The sequence below is a fragment of the Arachis ipaensis genome, chromosome B10 (assembly GCF_000816755.2).
Source record: "Arachis ipaensis cultivar K30076 chromosome B10, Araip1.1, whole genome shotgun sequence".
In the NCBI taxonomy this organism is placed as follows: Eukaryota; Viridiplantae; Streptophyta; class Magnoliopsida; order Fabales; family Fabaceae; genus Arachis; species Arachis ipaensis.
Window position 1 is genome coordinate 127999459 of NC_029794.2, and position 16875 is coordinate 128016333.

The 16875-nt window shown below is 36.4% G+C and overlaps 1 long non-coding RNA gene across 1 annotated transcript; it reads right to left on the bottom strand.

Moving 5' to 3' along the window:
* On the bottom strand, positions 10330 to 11754 carry LOC107624471. The gene is made up of 3 exons (XR_002356087.1): positions 11661 to 11754; positions 11209 to 11321; positions 10330 to 10452 (listed from the first exon to the last, which is right to left on the bottom strand). It is a non-coding gene; the product is annotated as an uncharacterized LOC107624471 (long non-coding RNA).

A 16875-nucleotide genomic window follows, 5' to 3' on the forward strand; every position in this document is an offset into this window, starting at 1 on the left:
TTGTTATAAAAATACTTTTAAAAGTGTGGTTGCTAATTGAGAAAAAGGAATAATATAATTTTATAATTTAATTTAAAATAAAAAATTTTACTCATTAGTTAACGTATCTAAATTAGTATTAATCAATTAATAAGGTTATTTATGTGTTAAATTCCTCAAAATTTACATGTCCACGATGTAAACAAATGCCAACCTATTTTAATTTTTAGCAAAGGTAAAATCTTCCTTTATCATTCTCACGCCTTAGGAAATCCCATCTACCCCATTCCTCTAGCCAATTTTTTATCCATCTAAATCTATTAAACAATTTGACAAGAGATCTTCTTTATCTTATGTCATCTCTGCAGCATCATGTGCACACATTGACGGATCGAGTGTAACGCCCTAACTTTTAGCACGTCATGATTGTACTAAAAGTAAGGTGTTACGGACCTGATTTCTTTTATTATAAATTTACTATTGAGCCTTTACATCGATATCGCGTTTCCGTTTTTAAGAAAATTTCAAAAAATAGATTTTAGTACTTAAAATCACATAACAAAAGGTCTTCGAATAACAATAATCACATAATTATTAATAATAATAAATGCCATACAATTAAATTCAATGTAAAACTTAAATACAATACATATCCCTCTGGATAAAATAAAAATCCTAAAGCAACAAGGACGAGGGAACTCTATAAAAATAACAGGAATCACAAGTAAATCTACGAATCGTCTGCAACTTCTTACTAAATCTCCGAACCTGTGTCACTGAAAGGGTGAAAGATTTGGGGTGAGAACAAACCACACGTTCTCAGTAGGGAATGGGAATGCCGTAAAAGTAATGGAATAAAATGCAAATAATTAACTTTACTCATTAAAAATATATTTTTATCAAACCCTTTGAAAATACTCTTGGTTCTACTTTAGATAATTAATTACCTCCTTTTAAAATCTCTTAACTCAAAACAAATCTTAAATATAAAACTAGTCACATTTTCTGTCTCTCAGCCACATAGTTAATTCTCAGTCAAATGTCAACTCGTAATCACTTTAATACACTCACAAACAAATAGTGCAAGCAAGAGATTCAATTCAATGTACAAGCAAGTTACAACAAGACAAACAATACAATCACAAAGTAATAAGACAAGCAAGCGCAATCAAATGCAAATGTGCAAACAACATGATGCATGTCTATCCCTAACGCAGGCCATGAGCTCATGTGTCGGTTGCCTACCCGTTCCCGATATTACCCGGGCACAAGTCCCAGATATGGCTTTCCAGATGCATCAGTGTGCTTATAAGTTGTACGGCTAGGCCGCATCAGTGTGACTTTCCAAATCAATAAGCGTACATCTGGAAAACAGTTCTCAGTGTGTGGGCGTCCCCACTTTACATTTGGCACTAAGACCCAAACAATATCACATCTGCTCTCCTGTGGCAGACACTTCATTAATTAATATATTTTTTAAATCCTTGTTCTCTGCTCTCCTGTGGCAGAGATTCCTTTTCTTAATAAACCGAGCTCAAATCTTTACTTAAAACAAAATCTTTCCTTAAAAGATTGGGTTTAAAACATTATATTTTTCTTAATAAATCAAACTTTAAAATAGAATAAATCTTTTCTTAACTAAATATATTTTAAATAGTTTAATTTTTCCAAAACCAAATCTTTTAAAATAGTATTTCAAACAAAACCTTAATTTCATCAAAATTTCGGCGACATTTCCTCTAAAATTCAGACTAAACCACCCTTACGGGTTCTCTATTCCTCAACAATTCTCAAATCAGCGTAACTCTTAATAATCAGAAACAGTCACATTCACAGCAATCCACCCTTTCAGTGACACAGGTTCGGAGATTCAGTAAAAAGCTGCAGACGATTCGTAGATTTACTTGTGATTCCTGTTATTTTTATAGAGTTCCCTCGTCCTTGTTGCTTTAGGGTTTTTATTTTATCCAGAGGGATAGGTATTGTATTTAAATTTTACATTGAATTTAATTGTATGGCATCTATTATTATTAATAATTATGTGATTATTGTTATTCGAAGACCTTTTGTTATGTGATTTTAAGTACTAAAATCTATTTTCTGAAATTTTCTTAAAAACGGAAACGCGATATCGACGTAAAGGCTCAATAGTAAATTTATAATAAACGAGATCAGGTCCGTAACGCCTTACTTTTGGTACGAACATGACATGCTAAAAGTTAGGGTGTTATGATAAACCACTATTTTATGGTTTATCTTATGATAATAACATATAATTTAAAATTTAATTTTTTATATTTCATATTTTAAAACTGTGACAATATAATTAAAATATCTTTTTTTTGTATATGTCGTTAAACAATCATTTAAAACTCAATTTTCATACAATTAACTCTTGATGATATTCATAGTTGAAAAAGTTCATTTAATTAGTGTAGTTTTTTTGGAAAAAACTAAAGCTAATTTTAAAAGAAGAAATACAAATGGATAGATAATATTCTTTCGAGTCGATTTCTAAGAAAGAACATCAATCTTATTTAAATTTGAAACTTGATCATTATAATAGACATCTAATATGAAATTCTCAAATTGGCTATCAAGTGTCGAAAGTTGAATAAAAAATTATTGTGGGGTCAAATTTAATAATTTAATGGGGACAAAAAAATATTATTATTATATACTACTCAATAAAATTTTAAATTGTAGTGGGGCGCTTGCTTCCACACCATAAAAAGTGGATCCGTCCCTGTGTACACATGTCACTTAGAATGGGACTAAAAAAAATTTGTAAAATCTATACAGATTTAAATATGTACCTTATAATTTATTTTATTATAATATTTTTAAATTTAAAAATTATTTATCAAATATAATTATTGTTATTTATATTTGTTAAAAATTATTTTTAATTTGATCTACTAAATATAGATACGATAAGTTTTAAAAAATTATATTTTAAAAGTTAATTTTTATAAATTATTTTAAATACTAAAAATTAAATTTTATCAAACTAAGTTATGCTTTTCTTTCATATACTTTTTTTTAAGGTAAAATATCATTTTGGTTAATTTTTTTTTCTTAAAATTAAAATCATTCTCATTTTTAAAAAATATTTGCGAGTAATTGAGTTTGTTTAGTTATTTCGTTGTTGGCATTTTTTTTTTCTCATAGTTAAGTTGGTTGTCTTACTCATATCCAGGCTTATGTGGTTAATTCTCTACACTATCATAACTGTTATGAAGGTCTAATGATTCATCTGAACTAGACAATGTCACATTGTCCTTGTCATGACTTGGGCCTCTTTACCATTAAGAAATGATCTTCTTAGAGTGTCATTAGCATCTGTTCTTGTTAAGAGCTTCCTAATATGTGTTACTACATTTTTTTTTTGAAAGTCAAAACAAGCTCAACACATTTGATAGAGCATACAAATAGATAATAGATTCGAAACAATTTCTATGTTATCTCCGGTATAGCCATCAATTAGTTTCACACCATTTTTTGGAGTTACAAAACAATCTAGCAATGCATTCTACCACAACCGTTGTCTTATTCTAGAAAATGAATTTATTTCTACACAGTCAGATATTCCATATAATTGAGAACCCCACTAACCATCTTTTACGCTCATCTTTTTTCATAGGCATCGTCTTCCAACTCTCAAAATGTACTCTTATGGATCCCGGGATGCACCAGGCCCAACCCACATGAGCGATCCATGCGCACCATACCTGCTAAGCAAACTCACACGTAACAAACAAGTGTTGGACAGTTTCAACTTCCTTGTTGCACATCACACAAACATTATCATTCTGAGCAATGATGCCGAATCTACTCAAGCGATCATTTGTATTAACTCGACCTACTAGTACAAACCAATTAAACAACTCAACTCTAGGGGGTACCAGTCCTTTCCAGATACCATTGGTGAACTTGTAGCTAAGGATGTCATCTGTCAGAGTCTGTTCCTGCAAAACCTGCACAAATGAGTTAGTAGTATAAACGCCTTCTTTGTCAAACTTCCACACCACTCTATCTTGTACACCTGCTATCAATCTCACAGCGTGCAAGATATCAAGCATTTGATTCAGACTGTCAATCTCCCATTGGCGGAGTTCTCTCCTCCATTGGAAGTTCCACACTCACTCTATCCCATCCCAAAATGCACAGTCCCCAATTACGGATCCTTTGTTATTTGAAACTAAAAAAAGCTTCGGAAAGGAGTCTTTCAACTTCTCCGACTATAGCCATGTATCCTCCCAAAATATGGTTGATCTACCATCACCTACTTCCATAGCAAGTCCATCAATCATCTTTTGTCTGACAATTTGCTCTTTTATTTGCAGGTTACATATATCTTTCCACGGGCTCCCTTTTGCTGGTAAAGCTTGAGTAGACAGTAACTGGCTAGGGTTCAGATTATTGCAGGAGTACGCAATCTTCTTCCACAGTGGACAATCTTCCTTAGAAAATCTCCACCACCACTTGAATAATAAGGCAGTGTTATGAACCATTGCATCTTCCACACCTAGCCCTTCTAGTTTCTTCGGTGCCTGTATCATCTCCCACTTTACAAGAGCCAACCCAGGTCTTCCATCCTCCTTTTCCCAAAAGAACCTCCGCTGTAGTAAAATTAATTTTTTCGCCACCGCAGTTAGCATTTTATACAAGCTGAGATAATAAATAGGTAGACTATTGATAACTGACTTGATGAGGACCAGCTTTCCTGCTTTATTGAGAACCTTTACTTTCCACAAACTAAGTTTCTCCTCCACCTTATCTATTACCAGCTTCCGTGTTTTTACCAGTCTTGGGTTTGCTCCAAGATTAATACCCAGATACTTCACCGGTAGAGTTGCCACCTGGCACCCTAGTAGTCCGCACATCCGATTCCCGGTATCAAGCTAAACTTTTCAAAATTAATGCTCAATTTGGACATCACTTCAAAACACCGCAATAGTCTCTTGTAATTTCTCACTGTTTCCTCCTCTGGTGGACAGAACAATATAGTGTCATCAGCAAATTGCAGGTGTGATAACTCTATATTATCCCTACCGACTAAAAGAAGAGCTATTCTCCTATTTCTAACCACCTCCCCAATCATCCTATTCAACACATCTACAATAAAAACAAACAGAAACGGTGATAAAGGATCACCTTGTTGCAGCCCTCTTTCCATCTTGAACGGTATCGAAGGTGACCCGTTAACCATTATGGAAATAGATGCTGACCTGATACACTCTGTAACCCATGTCCTCCATCTTTTACCGAACTCCATCTTTTCTAGTACAATATCAAGAAAGTTTCACTTGACTTTGTCATAGGCTTTTTAAAAGTCCAATTTGATGATTGTTGACGCCCTTCTTTTCTACTACATTTTTTCTATCTAAATATTTCTTTTTGGTGGATCAAACTTCTTAACTCCTTTTGGGTTGGACCTACTAACAGGTTTTGCAATGAGTTAGACCTATTAGTGAAAATTGTAATGGGTTAGGTCTTTAGTATAGGTTTAATATAGGTCCTGGACTGAATTTACTACTAGACTTTGTTGTGAGATTAATTTTAAGGTGAAGCTACTCACGTGTAGGTTGAAAATAGGCAATTCTAAATTTTTTCTTTGTCACCAAGTTATCCTCTAAGACCATCAACTCTTCACTTTTTAGGTATTGGTTCTTCTTCTTTGTTAAAAACAAGTTTATAGACTCCATGTTCATAATATACATGAATAACTTGCTTGTTCTTTTGAGCATGAAAATGCATTTTCATAATCACTTTATCATGTGTAATAATTTGGAGGCCACTCTTCAAAGATCTATTAGAAGCCAACCACTATCATTGAGTCAGTTTGTCACAAGCAATAGCCAATATACTTGTGATAGTTTGAATATGAGAAAATATGTATATCTACATCACTTTCAGATAATTCAAAAATTTGTCCATTTTTGTAAGACATACTTCCATTTTACTTTATGGTAATCATGGTTCTGAAAATCGGACCGGATTGGTCGGTTGAACTGGTCCAACCGGGAACCAGTGCTGTAAACGATTCGGTCCAGCACTAAAAACCGCTCATGATAGAACTGGAAAGGAACTGTTGAACCGGTCGAGAACTGGTCGATTGGACCGGACCGGTAACCGGCCGGTTTGCCTAATGCTACGTCGTTTTGAGAGGAAAAAAAAGAAAGAAAGAAGAACACGCGTTGTGTCTTTTCGTTCCTTTCTTACTTTCATTCGTTCCTTCACCCAAAGAAAATAAAAAGGGAAAACCTAGCTAGCCTCCGCCGCCGCTGAACTCAGTGACCCGCTACCACCGTCCGTGGCCATTCGAGGAGTCTCTCTTCGTACTGTCGGTGTTATCCAAGTCGAACCCCCGTTCTCTATCTTCTTCCTCGCTCGGCGCCCATCCTCCATCAGATTCGTCCTGCTCGTGGTCGTCTTGTTGCCGTCACCGTCATCTCGTCGCCCTCTCGAAGGTCAGTGGCTTTAGTGTGCACTTGTTCTTGTTTTATTCCCTGACTCTTTGTTCATAAATTAACAAATCATTGAATGATTATAGGATTTTGTATTTTTGTTCAAATCATTGATTTGCTCTGGATTTGGTTTGCTACTGTGGGTTCTGGGTGTGCTGTTGTATGTTTTGTGGCTCTGTTGTGCTGGGGTGTGTTTTGTGGCTCTGCTGTGCTGTTGCTGCTTGGTGTTTTTGTTGAAATCATTGAATGATTATTTGTTAAATTTTTTTAGTCAATTGTTAATGTGCTTTGAACTAGCTAGTTGCTGGCCATTAGGTACCCATTTCGCATTATGTTGCCATGTCACATGCTTGTAATTACTTTATATTCAGTTAGGTCTCAGTTTTACTTAAGCATTACTTGCTTGGTCGAGTAAGTATGCTCTCTGGTTCCCTAGAGTAAACAGTTTGTGAATTCATAAATATTATAATGTTTCTTGGAGACAAATCCACGAGGGAGTATTGCATAATCTCATGTTAACAACAGAGACAAAAAGTTCACCTCACTACACTATATAAACATGCATCCAGGCTCAGATATATTTCCAGTTAGTTTGTAGTTTTGTACTATAAGTGATTTGTACATATCATCGTAAAAGGAAAAAATAACATTGATTACATTGTTTGTTGAAAATGTGCAAACTTAAGTCATGAAAGTTGCTTGTATAATGTGAGATCTCAATGAATAAGTAGCTTTGTATTGTATTCAATGATTATTTGAACCTTTAGTGTTGTCTTCTTATCTATTTCTATGCTATTAATTCATCTCTATAGGTTGCTTGAGGTATTCTAAAATAGATCAAAAGACACTCTTATGTCATGTCTTACCTATTTGTCAAGTATATTAGTATATTTTGTAATATTAATGTATTTATGCAATGAATTCCTATTATTTGTAATATTAAAGAGATAGATTCACCATTAATATGTACAAGGTTGGTTCAATTTGTTTGATCTTTTTTATTCTTTGCATTAGGAAAGAGACGAAATAGATATTGTTGTCTGAATGACAGTGTTGTCATGAGACAAAAAGTGGGCTGAGTTAGCTACACCTAAAACCACACACTTTGATATACATGCTTGATTATTTATCTTTTAGTCAATGAATTTATAGAAACCACTGCAAGAAATTTAAGCCACTAAGAGTTAAGAAGAGGGGTATTTATGTAATGTTTTAAAATTTGAAAAATATTTTTAGATTTATATTATATTATAATTGTATTTTAGAATTTTTATTTATAATTTATTTATTATTTTATTTTAAAACAGTTTTTTCAATTAAATTACGGTTAAACCGGTTGGACCAATAAACTAATAAATCAGTGACTAGAGTAGTTCGATGATCGATTCGATTCTCAAAATCTTGATGGTAATTGATCCTCCATGATAATATATGATAGTAATGAGAGGAACATTTATCTATAAATAAAAAAAGGTTAAGTACTGAAATCGTTCCTAAGGTCTTGGTGAAAATCAAAATCGTCCCCGACCTTTTTTTGTTATTAAAATCATCCTCAACGTTACAAAACGTTATAAAATCGTCCTTTTCCACTTCAATTTTATTTTTTTTACCATATTACCCTTCATTATTAATAAAAATAATTAAAACAAACTTACCCCCCCCTTCTTTTTCCCTTCCCCTCCCGTAACTCCATGACTCCCGCACCCCACTCCCCTCACTCACCCTCCCTCACCCCCTCAGCCCACTCCCTCGGCCCACTCCCTCACCCCCAACCCCTCACTCCGTCATCCCATTCCCTCACTCACCCTCCCGTAACCCCCTCAACCCACTCCCTCACCCCCCACCCCTCACTCCCTCAAAGAAGAAGAACAATGCTAACAACAATAACAACAATCACCACGGCACAAACGGCGAAGACACGGTGCTTATAACGCCGGTGCCAAGGTTTCCGGACAAGAGCGACGACACGGCGGAGATGAAGATCTGCCTCTCGAAGGTGTACAAGGCGGAGAAGGTTGAGCTGAGTGAGGACCGAATGGTGGCAGGGAGCACGAAGGGCTACAGAATGGTGAGGCCAACGAGAGGGGTGGTTGAAGGAGCGTGGTACTTCGAAATTAGGGTTTTGCATTTGGGGGAAACAGGGCACACACGGTTGGGGTGGTCCACTGAGAAAGGTGACTTGCAGGCACCGGTTGGTTATGATGGGAATAGTTTTGGGTATAGGGATATTGATGGGAGTAAGGTGCATAAGGCTCTGAGGGAGAAGATTTTTCTTCTCGCCGCCGCCGCCGCCCTACTTATTCGTTTCTAGGGTTCGCCGCCGCCGCCGCCGTCGCATGGTCATCGGGAGGGGGACCCCGCCGGCGCTGCTTCTTCTTCTGTGACTGCCTTTACTTCTTGTTTTGTGACTGCCTCTGCTTCTTCCTCTGCTCTCCTTGAACGTCTGCATCTGAAATTGTAACTTGATGATTATTGAACTTTTGGATCTGAAAACTGAAATTATAGTTCATGATTATTGAATTATTGTTTATTGAAATTGATGTGATTTTTGTGTTGATTTTTGTTTTGTGAATGTTGCTGTTGATTTTTGTTTTGTGTTGCCTCTGCTTCTTCCTCTGACTTTTGTGTTGATTTATTTTATTTTGTGAATGTTGCTGTTAATTTGTTTTGTTATGAGTAATGAATGACTATGGTGGCAGTGGTGATGGTGGTGAGAAAAAGGAGAGGGAGGAGGTGGAAGGAGATTGGAGTTACGGGAGGGGAAGGGAAAAAGAGGGGGTAAGTTTGTTTTAATTTTTTTAATATTATTTTTAATTATTTTTATTAATAATGAAGGGTAATATGATAAAAAAAATAAAATTGAAGTGGAAAAGGACGGTTTTATAACACGTTGAGGATGATTTTAATAACAAAAAAAGGTCGGGGATGATTTTGATTTTCACCCCAGACCTTAGGGACGATTTCAGTACTTAACCCATAAAAAAATGAATGATTAAACTCAGTATCTTTAACATTATCAACAAGTAAAATATAAACCTCTTTATTCAACATCAAATGCATTCAACTCTAAACAACATTACCATTAACACATCAAAATTAGGGGTGGGCATGGTTTGGATTTTTATAAATCCAAACTGGATCCATTTCAGAACTAGTTTTATGGTTCATAAAACCAAACCAGAATGGGATTGAAGAGAAAAACCAGTTCTAAATCGGTTTAAAAAAATAAAAACCAGTTTTAGAATTTAAATCCGGTTTTACTTACAAACCGGTTTTAAATCCAGTTTTACGTATAAAACTGGTTTTAAATCCAGTTTTACATATAAAACCGGTTTTAAATCCGATTTTTTTAAATCCAGATTTTTTTTTTTAAAATCCAAATCTAAAATCCAATTTTTTTTATAAAATCCAGTTTTAAAACCAGATTTTTTAACCAAAAATTCAGTTTTAAAACCAATTTTTGAAAATCCAGTTTTAAAATCAGTTTCTTTAAACAAAAATCCAATTTTAAAACTAGTTTTTAAAAATCCAATTTTCAAACCAGATATTTTAAAAAAAATCCACTTTTAAAAATAATGTGCACTAGGTATCAATGTACTAATATAGACATGCAACAAAGAAACGGATAGTAATTTTCTTTGCAACCTATTGGTTAATCCAATAAGGTAACTCAATTTAAAATATTTCTATTTCTTCCTAAACATTTTCTTATTAACATGAATTTGCACGTCAAGTAGTTATTGTCACCACATTGCAGATCAACAACATTAAGACTGTTTATTAAGTAAGCCATGCAAAGCAAACTTGAGCAGTAGCATAAAAGTGAAGATTGGATCAAAACAAGAGAAAAAATTGGATATGATAGAATACAGGATATAGTAGCGAATGTCAGAATATTGATTTGAAAATTACAAAACTTGCATTAACCACATACTTGGTGCTCTGTTTTGGAACCATCAAAGGGCACTTCAAGCCGGTGCCTCAAATTTCTTAGTCTTTCTTCCTACAAAAGGAATAAATAACAAAGAACAATAAGCAACATGTTACATAACAAATAATATATAAACTACAAACGATAGATAAAATTCTACAAAATACAATAAGATGTCATTCTTCAACATATACTAATATAAAAGATAGGCACACTCCAAAAATAAGACAGTGAAGGAATCAAAATACTGATGAATTATAAGTTTGAATATATTTATTAAGGCTTGCTTTTATCATGTGATAAATTTACATTAATATTTCAACAAAATACACATAATCAGTTCTAAATAAACATCCACTGCCTGCCTACGTCTTTACAAACAATACCTCAGACATTCAAGACACTGAGTCGCAATATCAAACTAACTCCAGTGATGAGACCATACAAGCGTATACAATGACAATCTTTTCATATTAGATTGAGTCGGCTACATATACAATGACAAAATTGTGCTATCTTAATTATCCTGAAGCTTCTTCACTTACTGAACCTCCTAATTGATGTGCACCCTTTAGTTCTCAAATGACAATAGTCGGCTAAGTTGGGGTTGGTGGGCATTGATTCAAAAGGCATGATAAAAAAAAGTCTGTTAAATTCATAGCTTATCAATTGAATTTTCACCTAGGATTCCAAAATATGTGGGGTTTAGAGAGAATATTCAAAAGCAAAAGCATTTGAATCTATTTGCCAAAGGATCAAGGTCTTGATCACTTGATTTACAAAACGATAAGTACATGATAATTCAAAATACAATAACACTACACATACCTGCAGAGAGCTAAGAGAAAGAGGATGCATCCTATTGTTTGGCACATTTAGAGCAGTAGAAGGTAAAGATAGAATACGCCCGATAAGTGATCCAGATCCTAGTACAATGTTAGCTGCAAATGCAATATGAATAATTAGTTACAGATCACTAAATCATTTGTGCACTAGAAAAGCTAATTTTTACAGAAAGCATGCATACAACCGAATGTCTACTATTTCATAGTAAAGCTTCATATGTTTTCCCCAAGCACTAAAATGGAGCTATTAGAAATATAAAAAGATAAATCATCATAATCCTATAAAAATAGGAAAATAAAAAAAATAATAAAGAAAACCATAGAAAAGTGGCATTAACACAAACACTTGATATGCATAACAGCATAAGCAATCAAACCTTGTTCAGTTTTTCAAATTGATGGAATGGAACAGAACAGAAAAGAACATGGAAGCACCTTTGGCAATTTCAACTATATAATCACAAATGTAGTAAATCCCTATCTACCACTCAATTCCTTTTCTCAGATGATAGATTCACTCTGTGGTTCTTCTCTATTGCTTCACAACATTTCAATCTACCAAATTAATTACTTAATGGTAAACCTATCTAACCTTGAGCATACCCAGAGAACGGAGAAGAACAGAGCTGGGTCACGGCGAGAAAAGGCGGACGGCGGAACCGCGGATGGTGGAACAGAGCAGTGCCGCGACGCGCTTGTGGTGGTGGTGGCAGCTACGAAACTGCAGTGCCAGTTGCCTGCTCCAGTGCGGCGGTGCTGGCTGCGGGCGAAGGAGAAAAGGATTCGTGCGAGTTAAAACTAGTTCACCAAATCAGAAATGAAGAATTAGGGTGTTTTTGAGATTTGGATTTTAATCTGGATCTGGATCTGGATCCAGATTTAAAACCATTTAAATGGATTGGATTTAAAACCAAATTATAAAATAAATTTGGTTTGGTTTGTATTTTTTTTATTTAAAATTGGTTTTTTTTTAATGGTTTGGTTTAGATTTGGTTTAAAATCCAAATTTTGGATTTTTTTGCCTACCCCTAAACAGCATAACAAGCAAAGCTCCAAAAATTTTGGGATAATAATTATGAAGGAATGGAACAAAAATAGGAAACCAGTCAAAGAATAATGATGAAAAATCAGTCTAAACCTCGCAAGAACAGGTCAACCATAATACAAAAGTGTCAAGGTTCAGATGAAACAATTGCAAATCAAGGTTTCGAATTTGAAGCAAAAATGGCATATTACCAGTTGAATTAACAACACATAACAGTAGCAACTTAGATATAAAATTTGAGACTAAAACCCCAAAGTGGTCCCTGAGATTGGGCGAGTTACCCATAGTTGTCCCTGACTTTCAAAATTCACTAAAAGCATCCCTGACATTTTGCTCCGGGACCCATAGTTGCCCTTCAACCCTTTCCGGCGCCAAGTCAGCAAACGGAGGGATGATCTGGCACCTCCAATGCCACGCTGGAGCTAAGTGAAATGACGTAGTATCGATTTGGCACCCAATGAAGAAGTAAACGACGTCGTTCATAAGCTCCATCCCTTGAAAACAGTTTGCCTTCAGTCCCATATTTGTTTGAACACTCTCACACTTCCTCTCCTCTCCTCCACGCTCAGTCTTCGTCTTCTCATTCTCTCATCAATGGCAGCGACCTAGCTTCGTCTTCCCCATCTCCTCCACTGTCACACCTAGTTTGAAGAGTTTGGTGTTCCTTAGTCAAGTGGTTTCTCTGTCTTCTGCGTTGTTGAAGGTATGTGTTGGTTGAAATAATTTTCGAATTTATTTCATGAATAAAATTATGATGAAGGTGTATGATTGCCTTGTTACTGTGTTGGGTTATCCTAGAGTTTCATGGCTGCATTACCTTAAAGGATCGTATTTAAGGATTTTTGTTAGGGCAAAGGGTTTGATGTGTATATGCTCTGTTTTTTGGCAATAAAACAGAGGTTTTTTCAATAGTGGGTTAATGCATGGTGGCGACTGTGATATTAATGTATAGGGATTTTAATCGATGTTGAAGTCGTGTGATATGATTGTGTGAGTTTTAATGGTTTTGATTTGTTGGTGCAGATGGATGTGTTGTTGGATATAATGTTTCATCATGGAGGAAACTTTGAGAAAGATGATGAAGGAAAACTGAGATATACCCCTGATAACTTAACCTGCCTAGGTGATCTGGATGAGGATACCTTGGACGTTTTCTTCATAAGGAATTATTACAAGGAGTTAGGCTATGACAAGATCCTTCATTGTTGGTGGTTAGTCCCCGGGAGGACGTTAGAAACAGGATTAAGGAATCTAAACAGTGACAACGAGCTTAGGGAGATGTGTTTCCTTGCTCACAAGAATAATGGAATGGTGGATGTGTATTTTGAGCATGGGGTGTCATCTCCAGATTATTTACAAGATGAGGAGAAAAAGGCGGCCATGGAAAATATAGGAGTGGTTGTTGCAGAAGAAGAAGGTGCTATGGTGACTCCTAATGACAAAACGAGGAACCCCAGCAGTGAATCCCCCCAAAATAAGCCAACGCCTGTCAACACCATTGACATTCCTAACCCTCCAATTAATCTGACTCCTCCTACTAATCCAACACCTCCAAGTATGCCAGAATCTGTCACGAATCCAACACAAGCAAGTCAGGAGAAGTCTCTTGCCAATTCAAATGATCAATCTCAGGCAAAGCCAAAACCTCCCACTAATCCACAGCCGGAGCCTCCTACTAGTCAAAAGCCAAAACCTCCCACTAATCCACAGCCGAAACCTCCTACTAATCAAAAGCCAAAGCCTCCTACTACTTCAAAGTCGAAGCCTCCTACCAAGCCAATTCTCCCCAAAAGTGTGCCAACTGCAACATCCAACTCCACACTAAAATCCAACTTAAAGAAGAAAACGACAACAACCACCCATAATTTTAGGCCTTGTACGAGGAGTGTTGCTAAGGGAAAGGCGGTGTTGCAAGCAGGACAGGAGGGAGGTGATGCACTATCCTCTGATTCATATGATAGTGACGAAGATAGTTTGTATAAGCCAAGGATCGAAGATAGTTCTTCGTCTGATGATGATGATTATGATAGTGATGTTTGTAAGGCTAACACTGTTAAAAAAGACGTCAGATTTAAACATGCTCCTGCTGCTGCGTTTGCTAAGGATAAAGAGCAAGTTACTATTGAGGATGATGCATTTGTTGAGGAGGTCTCAGATGGGGATGTGGACCTATGCTTTGTGGGTGGAACAGGGGATGATGCATATAATGCATATGATCCAGGGGCTGACTCAGACGGGGCAAATTCATGGCATTCTGAAGAAATGAAGACTCCCCCCAATTCAGAGGATGAGGGGGCAGATGAGGAGTCCGAAGATTTTTGTCCTGTGTTCAGAGAAGGTATAAGGTTTGGAGAACTGCAACTGGAAGTTGGCATGAAATTCAACACAAAATGGGACTTTAAGGAGGCTGTTAGGGAGTTCACAATCCAAGAAGGTAGACGGATTAGGTTCAGGAAGAATGACAACATCAGGATGAGGGCTACATGTCAGGTGAAAGGATGTCCATGGGTGGTGTATGCATCAAGGGATCATGAAGATACTTGTTGGAAAATAAAGACATTCCTTAATGATCATACATGCCCAAGGGAAGATAAGAACATGGCAGCTAACAGAAATTGGGTGGCAAGTAAACTAGTCAAGAAGGTTAGGAAGTACCCCAATTTTAAGCATTGTGATGCTGCCACTTACTTCAAGTCAAGGTTTGACTTGACCTTGAACAAGAACTCAATATCAAGGGCCCTCTTTGATGCACGAAATGCTGTGTTCAGGGATGAAAAGGAACAATACAAAATGCTGAGGGATTATGGTCTTACACTTCTCAAGACTAATCCTGGATCAACAGTTGAAATTTGTTGCACTCCCCAACCTGAATCTGATCCAGTATTTGATAAAATGTATGTGTGCTTGAGTGGTTGCAAGAGTGGTTTCAAAGCCGGATGCCGACCGTTGATTGGACTGGACGGTGCTTTCTTGAAAACTCAATTTGGTGGACAAATTCTTTCGGCAGTGGGCCAGGATGCTAATCACCATATCTACATCATAGCGTGGGCAATTGTTGGCATAGAAAACAAGGAGAATTGGAAGTGGTTTCTTGAGTTGCTACACCAGGACCTTGGAGACTATAGGCAAAATGGGTGGTGCTTTATCTCTGACATGCAGAAGGTATTCTCTAATTCATGAGTATCTTAGAAAATAGTGGATTGTTAGTCATGAGTGGATATGAAAATTGTATGCTTTGTTATATGTTCTATGCGTTGAACATCCATGCTGTTTATTCATCAGGGAGTTGTATGCTTTGTGTATATTATTAGTTATGAGTAGAGATGAAAATTTTCTGCTGTTTCTATGCTAAATTTTAAATTTTTAATAATGTTGATAAGCCCCGATAGATATGATGGACTTACATGAGTATCATTTCTCAAAAACAGGGACTATTATGTGTAAATTGTTAGAAGTCAGGGACTATTATGGTTACATTTTTAGAAGTCAGGGACTGTTATGGTGAGCGTCAATGAGAGTCAGGGTCTATTATGGTGATATGGTATTTGGTTTTGTGCACAGGGTTTGTTGCCGGCAATGGAAGAGGTGATGCCCCGTGTTCATCACCGCTTTTGTGTTTGGCACTTGTGGCAGAATTTTAACAAGCAATGGAAGGATTTACAACTAAGATCCTTGCTGTGGGAATGTGCACGAGCCACCACGTATCAAGAGTTCAAAGATAATATGAACAAGATCAAGATTATCAACGAGGATGCATGGGCATATCTATCAAAGTGGGGAGGAGAACACTGGACCAGGAGTCAATTCAGTCACAGGCCTAAATTGGATAGCATATGTAATAATGCGTGCGAGGTATTTAACTCAAAAATTAAAGAGGCCAGGACCAAGCCAATCATTACTTTGCTTGAAGGTGTGAGAATGTTTGTCATGAGAACAATAGCTAAGAACAAGGTAAAATTAGCTAATCATGTGGGTAAGTTGCCGCCAGTAATTCACAGTCGTCTGGAGAAAGTGAGAAAGGAGTCAAAACATTGGCACCCAATATGGACAGGTGATACTGGTTATGAGAAATTTGAGGTACATGGTTACCCAGCCAACCATGTTATTGATCTAGGAAAACACCTTTGCACATGTCAATTTTGGATGCTGACAGGTGAATTTTATTTTGTCCAAAGTAACATTCATTCATATATTACTACCTAACACTAAGTACTAACTTGATTCATTGCTGTTTCGGATGTAGGAATACCCTGTGTGCATGCCTGTGCTGCACTAGCTAGGGTGAACAAAAATCCAGAGAATTTTTGCCACAAACTAGTTACTATGGACTCATATAGGGAGACATATCAGCATCATATTAATTCCATTCCTGGGCAGACTTTCTGGGAGGTTTCAGAATCTCTTAAGCCCCAACCTCCAAAGGTTAAGAGGGGGCCAGGTAAGTTACAACAAAAAAGGCGGATGGACACAGATGAAGCTAAAGGTGGCCACAAGAAATCCAAACCCACTTCCACCAAGGACAGCACAAACCTAAAGAGGCAGCTTGCACCATTCACATGCAGCTACTGTGGGGAGAAAGGCCACACCAAAAGGGGTTGTAAAAAG